The sequence below is a fragment of the Thunnus maccoyii genome, chromosome 11 (assembly GCF_910596095.1).
Source record: "Thunnus maccoyii chromosome 11, fThuMac1.1, whole genome shotgun sequence".
Taxonomy (NCBI): domain Eukaryota; kingdom Metazoa; phylum Chordata; class Actinopteri; order Scombriformes; family Scombridae; genus Thunnus; species Thunnus maccoyii.
In genome coordinates this window covers 7,109,521-7,122,732 of record NC_056543.1, presented here as the reverse complement: position 1 = coordinate 7,122,732, position 13,212 = coordinate 7,109,521, and positions in this window count along the sequence as shown.

Sequence of the window (13,212 nt, the reverse complement as noted above, 5' to 3'; positions counted from 1 at the left end):
GGTGTGCTGTCTCTGTGTTATGGGTGTATTAGGTAGAGGTTAAAATATTTGTACAAAATAAATGTTAATATAATAAAAAACCCACTATTCGTGCTCTACCAAATAATGTATTTGGATTCGGACCCATCCTTTAAGAATGAACGTGTAAGAGTCTTTCTATTCTTAATTAAAAGCTTTGTTTTCATAGATTTGATTGGCTGAGTAGCATCATGTGAGAAGATTTACAACGCGTGCAATTGGTCTGTGAGTTTTGTGGGCCTGCTAAACCAAGTGCCGTAAAAGCTAGAAAAACTGCTCTGGTTAAAATAGAAATGTTTTGTCATAATTTAATAATTCTCAATAATTTCTCTGTTATAATGAATTCACATTCGACACTGCACTTCCTTGGGTTTATGGTATAAATACAGAAACAACACCTGATTGGCTGCTGTATGTTGCAGCTATGCATCTGTGCGGCTGCCTTATTGGAGAGGTCAAGATCTGCTAAATCTTTTCTTTTAAAGATATCTTGAATATTTATCATCTAAACAACTTCACACTCCACACTGCACTTCCTTGGGTCCTCGGCAATACACCTGCCAAGTGTGAAGTAGATCAGATGAACGGTTGTTGAGAAAAGTGATGGACAGACAGACTCCTTCATTTATAGTTAGATTTATCTGCCGCGATAGCTCTCACTACATTAGTGTTCTCAGAGGTGTGAATTTTTTGTTTCCAGCTGACAATGTTGGTAATGGTAATTTGACTGGTGATGTATCTGTGTGGGTGGTTACTGAAAGTTTCCAATGGCTGCACAAGCACTTAACCAGTAGGAGGGCTGTTGGTGTTAGCCGTTATCCCATCTGTGATTTGAGCTCTCACTTCATTTCTCCATGACTGCATTACTCCATGTTGTCATTCAAATCATAGGGCAACGCACATAGTGCTGAGATTACAAGACTACTTGTTGCTGTGAGTTCTGACAGTCTGGTTATTTATCACCACATCTGGATGCATTAAAGAAAGACAGTTAATGCTAGCTAGACCCCCCTAGAGTGTGGAAGAACTGATGATGACTCAGATTGTGTTGAAAAAGAAAAAAACTTAAGTAACATCTAGTGGCAATCAGTGCTAGGGTTAGCAAGCTAAGCTAATTACCTTCTACTTTCCACTGGTAAGCCTGAGTGGAATACAAACTTCACAGCATGATGGGTCCTCCAAATGTTGAAATGTTATAAATGGAAAAATCTCTGGATTTGACAGTTAATGATGTGTGGATTATTTCAGTAGCACAATGCGTAATGGAAGTTGGATTAGCAGATATAAGTCAACCGCGACCATAACTGCCACCCAGAAGCTTGAGGTTTAGACACTGTTTTCACAAATATGTCATAAAACAGTGAAAAATGGAAAAAAAAAACATGCATAATAGCTGCAGTATCATTATAATTGGCATTTCCTTACACAACAATGGTGAGGATAATTAAAATTTCAGTTAGACTTTAAGTTATTCTTTATATTTTGTATTAATTTATATTATCATGTGGCCATCATAGGGTTAAAAACCAAGCAGGATCCTCAAATGGTCAGAATGTCAAATCCATACTGCAGCTTTTATAAGCAATGATATCATCTAGCAATTACACTGAGTCCATGTGACAGAAAAACTGATCGTTTGTATTATTTTGATAAGACTCAAAGGTCACCCAGGGATGTCCTGTGTTAACAGAGGTGTGTTTGGATACACTCACTCAGCCCATCCTGTGACGTATTTTCTGAATGAGTCTCTGTGGAGACAGGATGACAGAAAAACTGTACTATTCCTGTTCCTTATGACTCAAATCCAGCTGATATCAGGATCAGATCCGCTGACCCACTGCACATAAAGTCACAATGACGGCATGAGATTAAAAAAACAGTACGATACCAGACCTTGTGCTCTGTCTGTTGAAGTCAGGGATGTTCTGCTTATATGGTTTGGGTTTGGGTTTGGGTTTGGCTATAGTTGCAATAATTTTCTGGGTGACTATCAGAGTTGAATACAGGGAAATCGGATCCCATTTTTTCCTGCAAGTTCTAACCAAAATTTAGTCCCTTTTTCTGAGAAAATTCCAGCGGAAACTGAGGACTTTTGGAATGCATTTCCTTGTATGTTTGTATGTGCCTGCATGTTTGCTAAATACAATCCTACTGCAACAAAGCTGCCATCTACAAACCTCTTTAATGCTTACTGTCACTTAAGTAACTGGATCAAGTTCGTAGTGGTTTCCTCAAGTTACTTTTCATGGTAAAATGGCAATGGTGACAGTCCAGTGCATAAAACAGATAGCAAAATATTTTTCAACAAGTGGCTTGATCAGAGATGCAGGCCTCCATCCCTCCAGAAGGGATTGCGTAATCATTCAAAAGCACACCAGTATGTACATCAGTCAGTCAATGGATGAGGGTGTTCATAACAGTGTGACACTCACACAGACCTGATTCTGTCTTTAGTTCAGTAGTTCAGTAACACTCATATGGAAGCACTGTTTCTAAGGTTAATAGCAAAGAAGCCACTTACAGAGTTTTCAGAGTTTTAAAGACTTTCTGTCAGTATTCAACCAGGATGTAACATAAGCCCTTTTCAGACATGGACTACGTCACATTTCTGGCTTCTTCAAGTTGTTAAAGTGATGGCTCAGACATATTCCTCTTAATGTTCCTTGCGGTTTTATTCAGATATGACAAGACATTTAAAGAGACAATGAATCCTTGCGCAATATTTGACACCTTGTGAGTGAGAGAGAGAGAAAGAGGTGAGTTGAAAATGCTATGATAGCACAGAAAAATACTTTTTTTGTTCATTGACAGGCTGCATCACTGATGGATTTGAAAATGTATTTTTACAGTTGAAGCCTTAAATAATGACTATCATGAGCATGAGGGATGCTGGACATTAAGAAGCTACACTTTTATTTTCCTTTTTGCTCACATGCCATATGTAAAGACGCTCATATGCTCCACAACAGCCAGTCAGACACATAAAAACTGATAAAGAGGGTAAACTGAAACACAGATCATCAATCTATCCGTAAGTTTTGGCATCATGATGTTTCGACCTCAAAGGCAGTGTATTTGAAAAGGAACTGTTGTTTCACTGAAAAGGAATTCTGATTTTTTAGGAAGAGAGTGATATATTCCCAGGAAGTAACAGCTTTAAAATCACTGGGAGAATACCTCGGGTGATGACATTTAACTGTCTGGGACCCATTTCAAACTAATAAAAACGATAAAAACAAAAAACATGAAAACACACAGGGGCCTGTGTAAGTGAGTGTGGATGTGTGTGTGTGTGTGTGTGTGTGTTTGTGTGTCTGTGCATGCAAGATCTTTTGAATGCCTTAGATGCTCATTGTGATACTAGTATACACCACCGGTGTAATTATAATCCCAGAAACTGACAGAGTCATTAATGTTTACAGCCCCTCATGATGGACATGTCAGTCTTTGGCTACGCATGGCCATTTAATATATGATCAAGCAAAGGGATAAGAGGTCACGCTCACCCCCAAGAGACATATCTGTATACATGCCTCGCGAGCTTTGCGGTGTGGAAACCTCGCCGCCACGGAGGCTACTTGGCACAACCTCTGCATTCTTTTCTTGACCATCACCATTGGATTCCACAGGGGCACTGCCCTTAAACAGTATACCGCTGTCCATCTTGCCAGTTTACTGACTTAAATTCCTGCATGGTTTCCACCCTCCGCCCTATGGTCAAAAGCAACATCCTTTTGCCAGTCCTTGAGTTGAACGACTGTTCCCAGTGGTTATGAGGCAGTTTATCCGCATTGGCACTGCTGCCAGCCATGCCAGCGTCCATGTTACTGCTGGTATTATATTACCATTGTCTCCAGACAGCGCCTTTAAACATTAGCAGGGCCTTTTTTTATTGGGTGTGTTGAGTTACAAGAGATGTAGCAGTGAGATGGAGAAACTGTGCTGGTGCGAGGGATTAGCTCACACAAAGGATGTACTGCTGTGCACACTGCTATCACACTGACTATCTTTATTTGGTGTGTGGGATCGAAAAAAAAAAAAAATCTGTCTTTGCTTTTTCATTCGAGGCTACAAAAACAAAAAGCAGCTGACATAGTGCCAAAGAAAATTCTTACATGTCACTAATTGTCAAGAAACGCTATCTGCTGGACATGTCTATTCAGTATCCAAAACAAACACTGCCACTGCTGACATCAAGATATGTGCTGTCTGCACTGAAGTACCAACCTGACAAATGGCCCAACCCTCCCCTGTTTTAGAATACCAAGCTTCTTCTTTAGCTCTTTTAATACATAGTTTCGTGCTCGTGTCCACATCTGTTTTTATTGCACTCTTTAATGTAAAATTATAAAACAATCTTTCATCCAGCCTTTTTTAGCTGTCTTTCTTTCTCTCTGTTTGTGTCTGTCAATGTTTCTCCCCCTCCCTCCCTTCTCCTCTTGTAAATAATGTGCTCTCGTGGTCTTTGCCATCGCTCTTGATTAAAAGGGTAAATAAAAAATGAGCTGAATGAGCAAACGTCTATCTCCTGAATATTTAACTCCCCTGCACAATCACTAACTTTCTAAGATTTAGATGGCAGAGACATCATTTTACAATTACCTCATTTCAGGTTTAGGCATTAAGGCCATAAAACTCAGTGAAGTCCCAATTGAGTCTTGGAGAGTCAATGTCAGTGTGAGCAAAGAGATGACAGTCCAGATCTCCATTGACCCATACACACTGGTGGACCACCTGCCAACACAGACTTTCAAAATGACGTGACAGGCGCTGTCTCAACCCTCCGCCAAGTACCACATTGGGGATTTGAGGGGAGGTGTAACACCCATGCAGTCATCCACATCTCCAAATTGCTTCCAACATCTCATTAATGTGTTAAGTGTCAGTGATATGAAAATGGTGATCGCCTAAAGTAAAATGAAGTTGCACTGCTAACATGCATTTGCTCTTACACGAGACAGGCAGAGGCATGCATTTTTAATCTTTGCAGCTTCCAAGACTCCGATGTCAGTTCCAAAAAAAATAAACCAGAACAAGCAGGGGCCACATGACAAAGTCTCGAGCTTAATAGAAGATGGTGTCAGCATGCAGACAGTATAGAGCCTGCTTAACTTTTTTTTTTTCTTTTTATCCATCAAAATCTTCAGCTCAAGGTGAGTAGAGTTAAGCACTTTACTCTTTCAGCCTCACCTCTTCATTCTTTCTGCAGCGGTGGCTCTCGACTGTTGAGATGAGTTTCATTTGCACAAAGTGGAAACCAAAACAAAACCAACAACACTGGCAACACATGTAGAGGCTGATACGCAAAACTGTTGTGGTGCTGCTGAAATTACTCCACCACTCATGTCGCCCTGTTGCCACAGCAACCCTAACTGGCCTAAGCAGCTCAAAAATGGATGGTTGAATGGACAAAAAAATTACTTCGCCTACACATTAATCTGTTTTAATAAATGCTACAATTTTCTAGATATGTCAACAAATCCAACTATATTTTTCAATTAATTTCATACATGCCATCTCAGAAACAAACCCCTCATTCTAATTCCCTCTATTGGGGAAAAAGTCACAGCATATAAACCACAGCAAAGACTTGACGAAATGTTATAGGCAGCCACAGCGAAAAAAACAAAAAAACACCTATTACTCAGAGGCAGTGACTTTGCACTTCATTCAAGAACTACATGTGTTACCAAGTGTTTATGAGTCCCAGTGAGTGGCCTTGTGGGACGTGGGAGTGGAGGGCAAGGGCACAACAAAATGAAGCAGTCTGCTTTAATAGGTGTGTTCTGGGATAGACGGACAAGTTACAAGTCTAAGAGTGGCCAGTTTGTCGTGCTGAGAAGTGAACTGGCAGCAGTAACAGGCCAGGCCAGTGATTACTGTATGAAAAAGGCATCAAACAAAGATACTTCTGCTGAACAGAGGTTTGCAAAAACCTTAAAAAAAACCATGAAATGTCAGCATAATGTAGTTGTTTGATTAAAGCAGGTGAACTTTGGCTGAATTCAGCATTTATATTACTGCTGGTCCTTCAGAACTGATTCATAAATCTATGAAGTGTTGAGTATTTAGTGTCCTAAATGACTGTCTGCTGGATGGCTCTAGACAGGGAACTAACATTATTCTGTCAAATTAATGCAAATTAATTCATGCTATATACCTGTCCCACAAATAAACATTAAATAAATAAGAATGGGGGCCAGAACATGATAAATTTCATCCTTTTGGCTTCTGCTTTTTTCTCAAAGGACAACACAGGACATGCAATATAAAGAGGAAATATGTAAGCTTTTGAATTCTGGGTCAGACTGTATAATCAGTTTTCTGATTCAGCATAATCTTTGACCTCAGTCTGTCGTTAGCGGCGCATGTAACAATTTACCAAAATGCACCTTAGGAATTGCAGTTAACCTCTTCCCTTAAGATTTTATGCACACAGGCTTCCACCTTTGACTTTTTGTTAAAGAACCAGATGTTCTCTAACGCAATTGTTAATCTTTTGTACTGATGATTCAGCTGCGAGAGTTTCATGGCAATCTGTCCAAGCCTTGAACAGTCACATCCAACTACAGTCACATCCAACTGTCAGTCACCTACTATTGTCTATGAGAAAATGAACAGGACTTTTACTGTAATTCCAGAACCAGGGGCGCCTGAAATAAGTTCTCACTCTTTGCAACTTTACAGCAATGAGTAATAAAATAAAATAAAACAATCAACAGAAACAAATTAACAAGCAGCAATTACAGAGATGTAGTACGTGGTGTCCTACATCCCCCAAAAGGAATTCCTCACAACCATGTACTGTACTTCTTTAATTAAGGCCCTTACGGTATGTTTAGGATTCCTTTCTCATGACACAATTGAGTTTTCAAAAGAGTATTTAATGAAAGAGTTATTACATTTCCATTATCATTATCGTCATTATAATAACAAGCTAATGATCAGGTCTCGTGAGTGTATCTCTGACTCTCACACACGCAGACACACCTACACAGACATATACCCAGGGGCAATCTGTGGAAACATGCCCCCGACTATCTTGATCTCATGTGTGAACAGAGGTTTGGCTCCCCTCTGTTTGGGCTTGTATCACACAAAGTCCCAAAGAGAAATGGTTCGAACATGACCTCATCAGCCAGAACAAAAGACAGCGTGAAGCAGAGAAGAGAGAGGCGCTGGGAGGAGCAGAGCTGCCTCAAGGGAGCCAGGGCTAAAGCCTCTGCCGATGTTTTAGAGATTAGGATTTGGGAAGTAAATACGTCTAATTGGGAGTGGAAGGGAGGAAGGAAGGAAGGAAGGGAGGTGAGTGGGTGGGAGGGAAATTCACAGTGGAAGGAAGGTAGCAATAGCTATATAAGGAGATGGTAAAATTTAAGCTGGTCAAACTAAGCTTCAAAAGAGGATTAGCTGGCTCTCATTAAGTTTCTCAATGCTTACTTTCTCTCAGTTGGTCTGTCTGCTGTTCCCCCAAATATATATGACTTTTATATCCTAATTTGGACAATTTACTATAATGTGATATTTAAGTTCAGTTTACCAGAGCAACATCATAAACCTTCAGAAGCACATTTGTGGTGGATGTCTGCCCTTTGTCAAGGCTGGTTTGGTCTCTCCTCTTCCTCATGCATAACTGTTTGGCACAGCTGTTGAAAGTTACAAAATGATTGATATGCCTGGTTGAAAAGTAAATAATTAATCACCACAACATGTTTTAGTTTATCCCTTTTACATATTGGAACATTTTTGCTTGTATGAATGAAAACAGCAGGTGGGGTTGGATACTCCCTCGCTGTCATTACATGCCATTATTGTTCTATTAGAATATCGGTCCTAAAAATGGATTAATTACCCACCATATTGGCCAGTAACTTGACATCACCGACCTTGGTTAACTTTTAACAACATCTCAAGTCTTGAGTACAATATATTTTTAAAGACTTCAAGAGCCATATAATGTTACTATTTTCACACCCTAGCAGTGTGCCCTAGCAGTCTGCAATGACAGACACAGAGAAAGCAACCCCAGACTATGGACTGGGAACCAAGTGCTCCCAGTGCGCAAAAATAATCATAAAAGGTTTAATATTGCTGTAGTTTCTTCCAGCAGATTTTGTGCTGCAAGATCAGATAATTTGGTGGGGAAAAAATAACTAGGCTGTGAACTGTGTGTCTGAACATTTCACTCATGCGTTCAGTATCAAAATTTTTGCAACATGCCAAACATGTTAATCAACAAACAATTAGTCATTATATTTAGAGAAAATGTATTTCAGCCAGCATTATGTTTCTTGTTTTTTTTTTTTTTTTTGCTGCAATTTAGTTGTATGTGAATGTAATATCTAGAAGACAGGGTTGCATAAACTGTTTGTGTAAGGAATCTAATGCTGTCCTTCTAACTCTCCAAAGTCCACGAGACGTTCCTTTCTAAATGTCCTTATATTTAATCCAGGCTGCTTGCTGCCTTTAGGATATGGTTTTGCTTAAAATACAGCTGAGTGCTTTATCGTTGATGCTGGGGCCACTGAAAAGGAGTTAATCCAAGTTCATCTATTTTTGCATCTCCCTCTTGATGCATTTGATGTTTTACGTACTAAATAGCATGATACACTTTGGTAATTATTTGTGGTAATTGACATATAAAATGGATAAAAAAATGTATCTTGGCAGTCAGCATGTAAGCATTCACTGTCATGGTTCATGTGTTTGTTTGGATTATAGTTTCCAGATGTTGTGGTTTCTGTCCGTGCACTGCACTAGATAGCTGAGTTGTTGATATTAAGATTTAAGGATATTAAAATTTAAGGTTCTCTTTCACAGGCCAGAAAACAAATGGTTTGCCCTGTTTCCCAGATTGTTTTTGGATACAGTGACGCATTTTCAAAGATCTAGTGTTTAGAGGAGAAAGATACTTTCTTGCTATTTTACCTGACAGTATCCAAATATTTTACATTTTATAATCTATATAATCTATTGCACTTTCACACTTTTTTCATACTACAATTAGGAGTTAAATTTAAAAAATTTTGACAATATTGTGGACATACATACGGCAATGATACAACATAGAAGTACATTGTATTTCTTACATTTATTCATGGACTATCTTGGAGTCTGAAAGTGTACCTACATCTTCTCTTTTCCATCAACAGCCAAATAAATAGGCTGTTTTTTGCTATTCAAAACTTGTCAATATGAACTAAACAGAAATGTTTGTTTTTTTTCGCAAAGGTATTGTGCAAGATTGACAAGACAAAATTTTGTCAATTTGAAAAGGCTTTTTTCAAGTAGATGACATGAAAAGAAGACATGTGCATATGATAAAAATAGAAAATGCCATCAATTCTGTTGGCAAAAACTCAGAAAAATTGTCTTAGCTATATACCCTTTTTGAAAAGCACTGGCTAATATGGCAGCACTTTTAGTACTATCAATCACTGCAACTCACATATTTACACAAGTATGAGTATATATCCTTCATCAATGCATGAAGATGAAGGAAACAGAATGATTTGGAAATCCCTAAGCATGCACTTTGCCTTGCTTACACTGAAGTTTCATATGCCTAAAATGGACCTACTTTCAAAAGGTGGAAAAAGCACTTGCTGTCCTCAATTATGTTGTTTTAGGACAAAGAACAACCTTTGTTCACTGTCATGTTGAGTAATGCCGACCACTACTTTAAACAGTTTTTAGACAACAGTGGAGATCAGTGAGTTCCAGAATTTAAGCTGTGTCTGGCAATGGGTAGCTAAATGAGTCAGAGGGAAGAGAAATACTTTATTACATTAAGAAAACCCTCTAAAAATCCTTTAAAAAGAGATTAAACCGTGTACAAAAACACACTGATACTGTGCACGCACAATAACGTCAGAAAAACCTCACACTGGCTTTTAACTCCATCTATCCTGTAAATCATTCATGTGCATGATTCTTTACTGACCTGAGTTACCTGTAAGGCTTGTTGCTTGTTTATGATATGGATTATCAGTGATGGCATATAAAGTCAATAGGGTCTTATGTGATTTTGTTTTGTTCTATCAAGTTCTTTGACCTAAAGTATATTAAATCTCTTTGTAGGATGGTAGGATACATTGACCTGACATGTCAAATAAAAGATGTGGTTGCAGGAGTGAGTCAGGAGGCAGACTGCTGGATGCACAAGAGTACTATACACCATGATGTACCATGAAAAATGCTATTGCAGTAGTCAAGTCGGTATGTAATGACAGCATGTATCAGAATTTCAGCAGTAGAAAAGGAGAGAGATTGGCAGAACAGCACAGATGGAAAAAAAGATTGTTTTGGTAATGAGATCCGTATGTTGTTCAAATAAAATGGCATGAATGGTGATACAGAAGTTGGGCGTGGTTTTAGTGAGGGCTTTGGATTTTACTTTGATTAAATTTGCTTGTATCCATGATTTAATTTCTGTGAGGCAGTTGGTCAGGGTGAAGTGAGTCACAGTGATGATGGATTAAGTGGATATGTAGAATTGAACATCATCGGCGTAGCAGTGATGTTTTATTGTTTTTAATTATTTACAAGGAATATGATTTACATACAGTAACTTCTGCTCTAAAGATAATGTTCTGGTGACATGTTTACCACCAAATGAACATAAATTTGAAGAAAGATCTTATCATTATCATTCCTAAGTCTTCTATTTTGAATCCCTGGGTTGTATTTTCAACATTTGATTGAACTTGTGTAAGGGTTATTATGTTAGTTCTTGTACTAACTAGGTCTTCTTGTCTTCTAGGTTGCCATCAGGATACTTTCAATCATTGAAGGTTTCATTAGATACAGGGCTGAAAAGGCCTTGTTCATGGCAATAAAACTGTACAAGGATTGAAAATGCAGGGTATAATAAACATCAAGCAATCTTCAGTTTATCTGACTGACATCGAAACCATCCCTGAAAGATTTTATCAGCTGTCGTTGATAAAGTAATTCTAGTAAATGTATTTAGCACTAGCTACAACAGAATCCAGAAAGACACACACTCTGTTTTTGGTATTCAGATACAAAAACTGCTGTGTGTTTTTGCCAAATAGAAAGACAAAGAGTTGTGTGTGGCTTTCTTCACAGAAACCATCTAGCTGCAATCAATCATTACAACTATAAACTTAAACTGCCAATAGTTGAATAATTCATCTTGATCCTATTTTATGTACTAGTAATATTACATAAAATAGTAGTTTATAATAGCTATACAGAGACTAAATTGGCACAATATTTAGTTTATAGGGGAATTCATCTAAATATACTTAAGATGAACCTGTACATGCACTACTTTTTTACTTTAAAAATTCCCATCCATGAGAAATTTGGGAATGCGTATTCACTAGTGTATTTGTAGTGCACATCAAAAGTAAACTGAAAGTACTATCTTATTGTGTGAAATAACCCATTAAAGTATCACATATAAAATGTGTATGTTTATATATTTGTTTTATAATACATACTTATTTAGAGCCATAAAATTTGGAGTATTACGTGTAATGTATTCAAGCGTCTTTCTTTGGTTTGGTACACCTTGTGCACCAAGTAATTTCTTGAATAAGCAGAATCCAATCTACTCAATATAAAATACATAAATCCTAAAGTGTGATTTTCACCCACACAGCTTTGACAGTGGGACAGTTGCTGTCTGCTATGTCATTGATCCATTTTGTAAGTCAAAATGGGACTACAGATTTTGGTCCAAAAAACTTCATGTATAAATAATCAAGCTACTGAATGGACATTGCATTGATTTTTTTTTTTTTTTTTGGCAGCTGTTGTTTTAAGGTCAACAATGGACTTTAAATCTCAATCTTTAAGCCAACGTATGTGAAAAGTCCTTAAAGTGCTCAGAAATCTGGAAATGTGAACATCTACAATTACATGAAAACTCAATCTGCTGAGGGAGCTGAAAAGCTCTAGACTAGCAACTAAATGGACATTGTGGTGAGATTGTTTTGTTGTTTCAGAGTTTCAAGAATGAACTTGCACACAGTACCAGTCAAAACACTAAAGGTGTGTCCAAACTTTTGACTGGTACTGTGTGCACGGTGTTTGTCCTGCGAGGCAATAGTATGAATCTAGGCGCTTGTTGGACACTGTGACTGTTTTCACAGCACTGGTAAACATTTTGAATACATATTTTGACATGACATAACCAGAGAAACTGACATGATCCATAATGGTCATTGGTTCACAGGCATGCTCCAGAACATTTTAAATGCACAATGAAAATGCTGATGGTCCCAACCTTCCATCCAGCATTACAAATTAGAGATGACAGGCCTCAGGATTCTTGCAACCACATTTCACAAAGAGTATGGCAATTCTTGGTTCTGTCGTTCTAAAGAAATTCAGTGTGTACTTGTCAAGGTTGAACAACGGTGTGGTAAAGGCGGTAATGAGTTTTCTCGGATTCATTTAAATCAAGAACTCATCTTCGTTTTGTTATAGATCTCTGAAAGTGAAATAAACAAGGCCAAAAGCAGATGAAGTCCTTTTCCTTCTTGCACTTCATAGTAAAACAAATACCCTCTGGCAAGTCTGAAACAATCCTGATCCTCAGTTTACTTCTTTTTATCTATAAAGCTCAGTAAACACTTTACTACTGTAGATCAACTGGATTTAGGCCAATGGCACCATAGTGTACACTGCGTAACACTGGTCCCAATACTATTTCAGTGTACTTGAACTCCCCTAAACTCATGCACTCAAAGACGTCGGAAGGAATGAGAAAATGATACCTAGGAAAACATTCCACAAGGGGACCCTGCTCATGCTCAGGCTGGCGTCCTAGGCATACCCTGCATATCCGATGAAGCCGTACGAGCATATTAGCATTCTACTGACATGGGAAGGTAACTGGACACGAGGGAATGCCTCTAGAGCTGCAACAAGAGATGGTAAGCATTTATTTACAGGCATGCTGCTGCCAGAGATGAGCCAATATATATTTCTATGGAGCCTCACTGTGGCAAGGAAAAGCCACAAAACATGGGCAGATTATTATGAACAGCGTACAGAAGAGAAATACCTTTTATATTTGAAATTTTGTTAAAGGAATAGTTTGGCATTTTGGGAAACACACTTATTCGCTTTCTTATGAAGAGTTACATGAGGAGATCCATACCACTGTCATATCTGTCCATTAAATGTGGTGCCTTAAGAGTCTCTGCTGGTTGCCTGGGA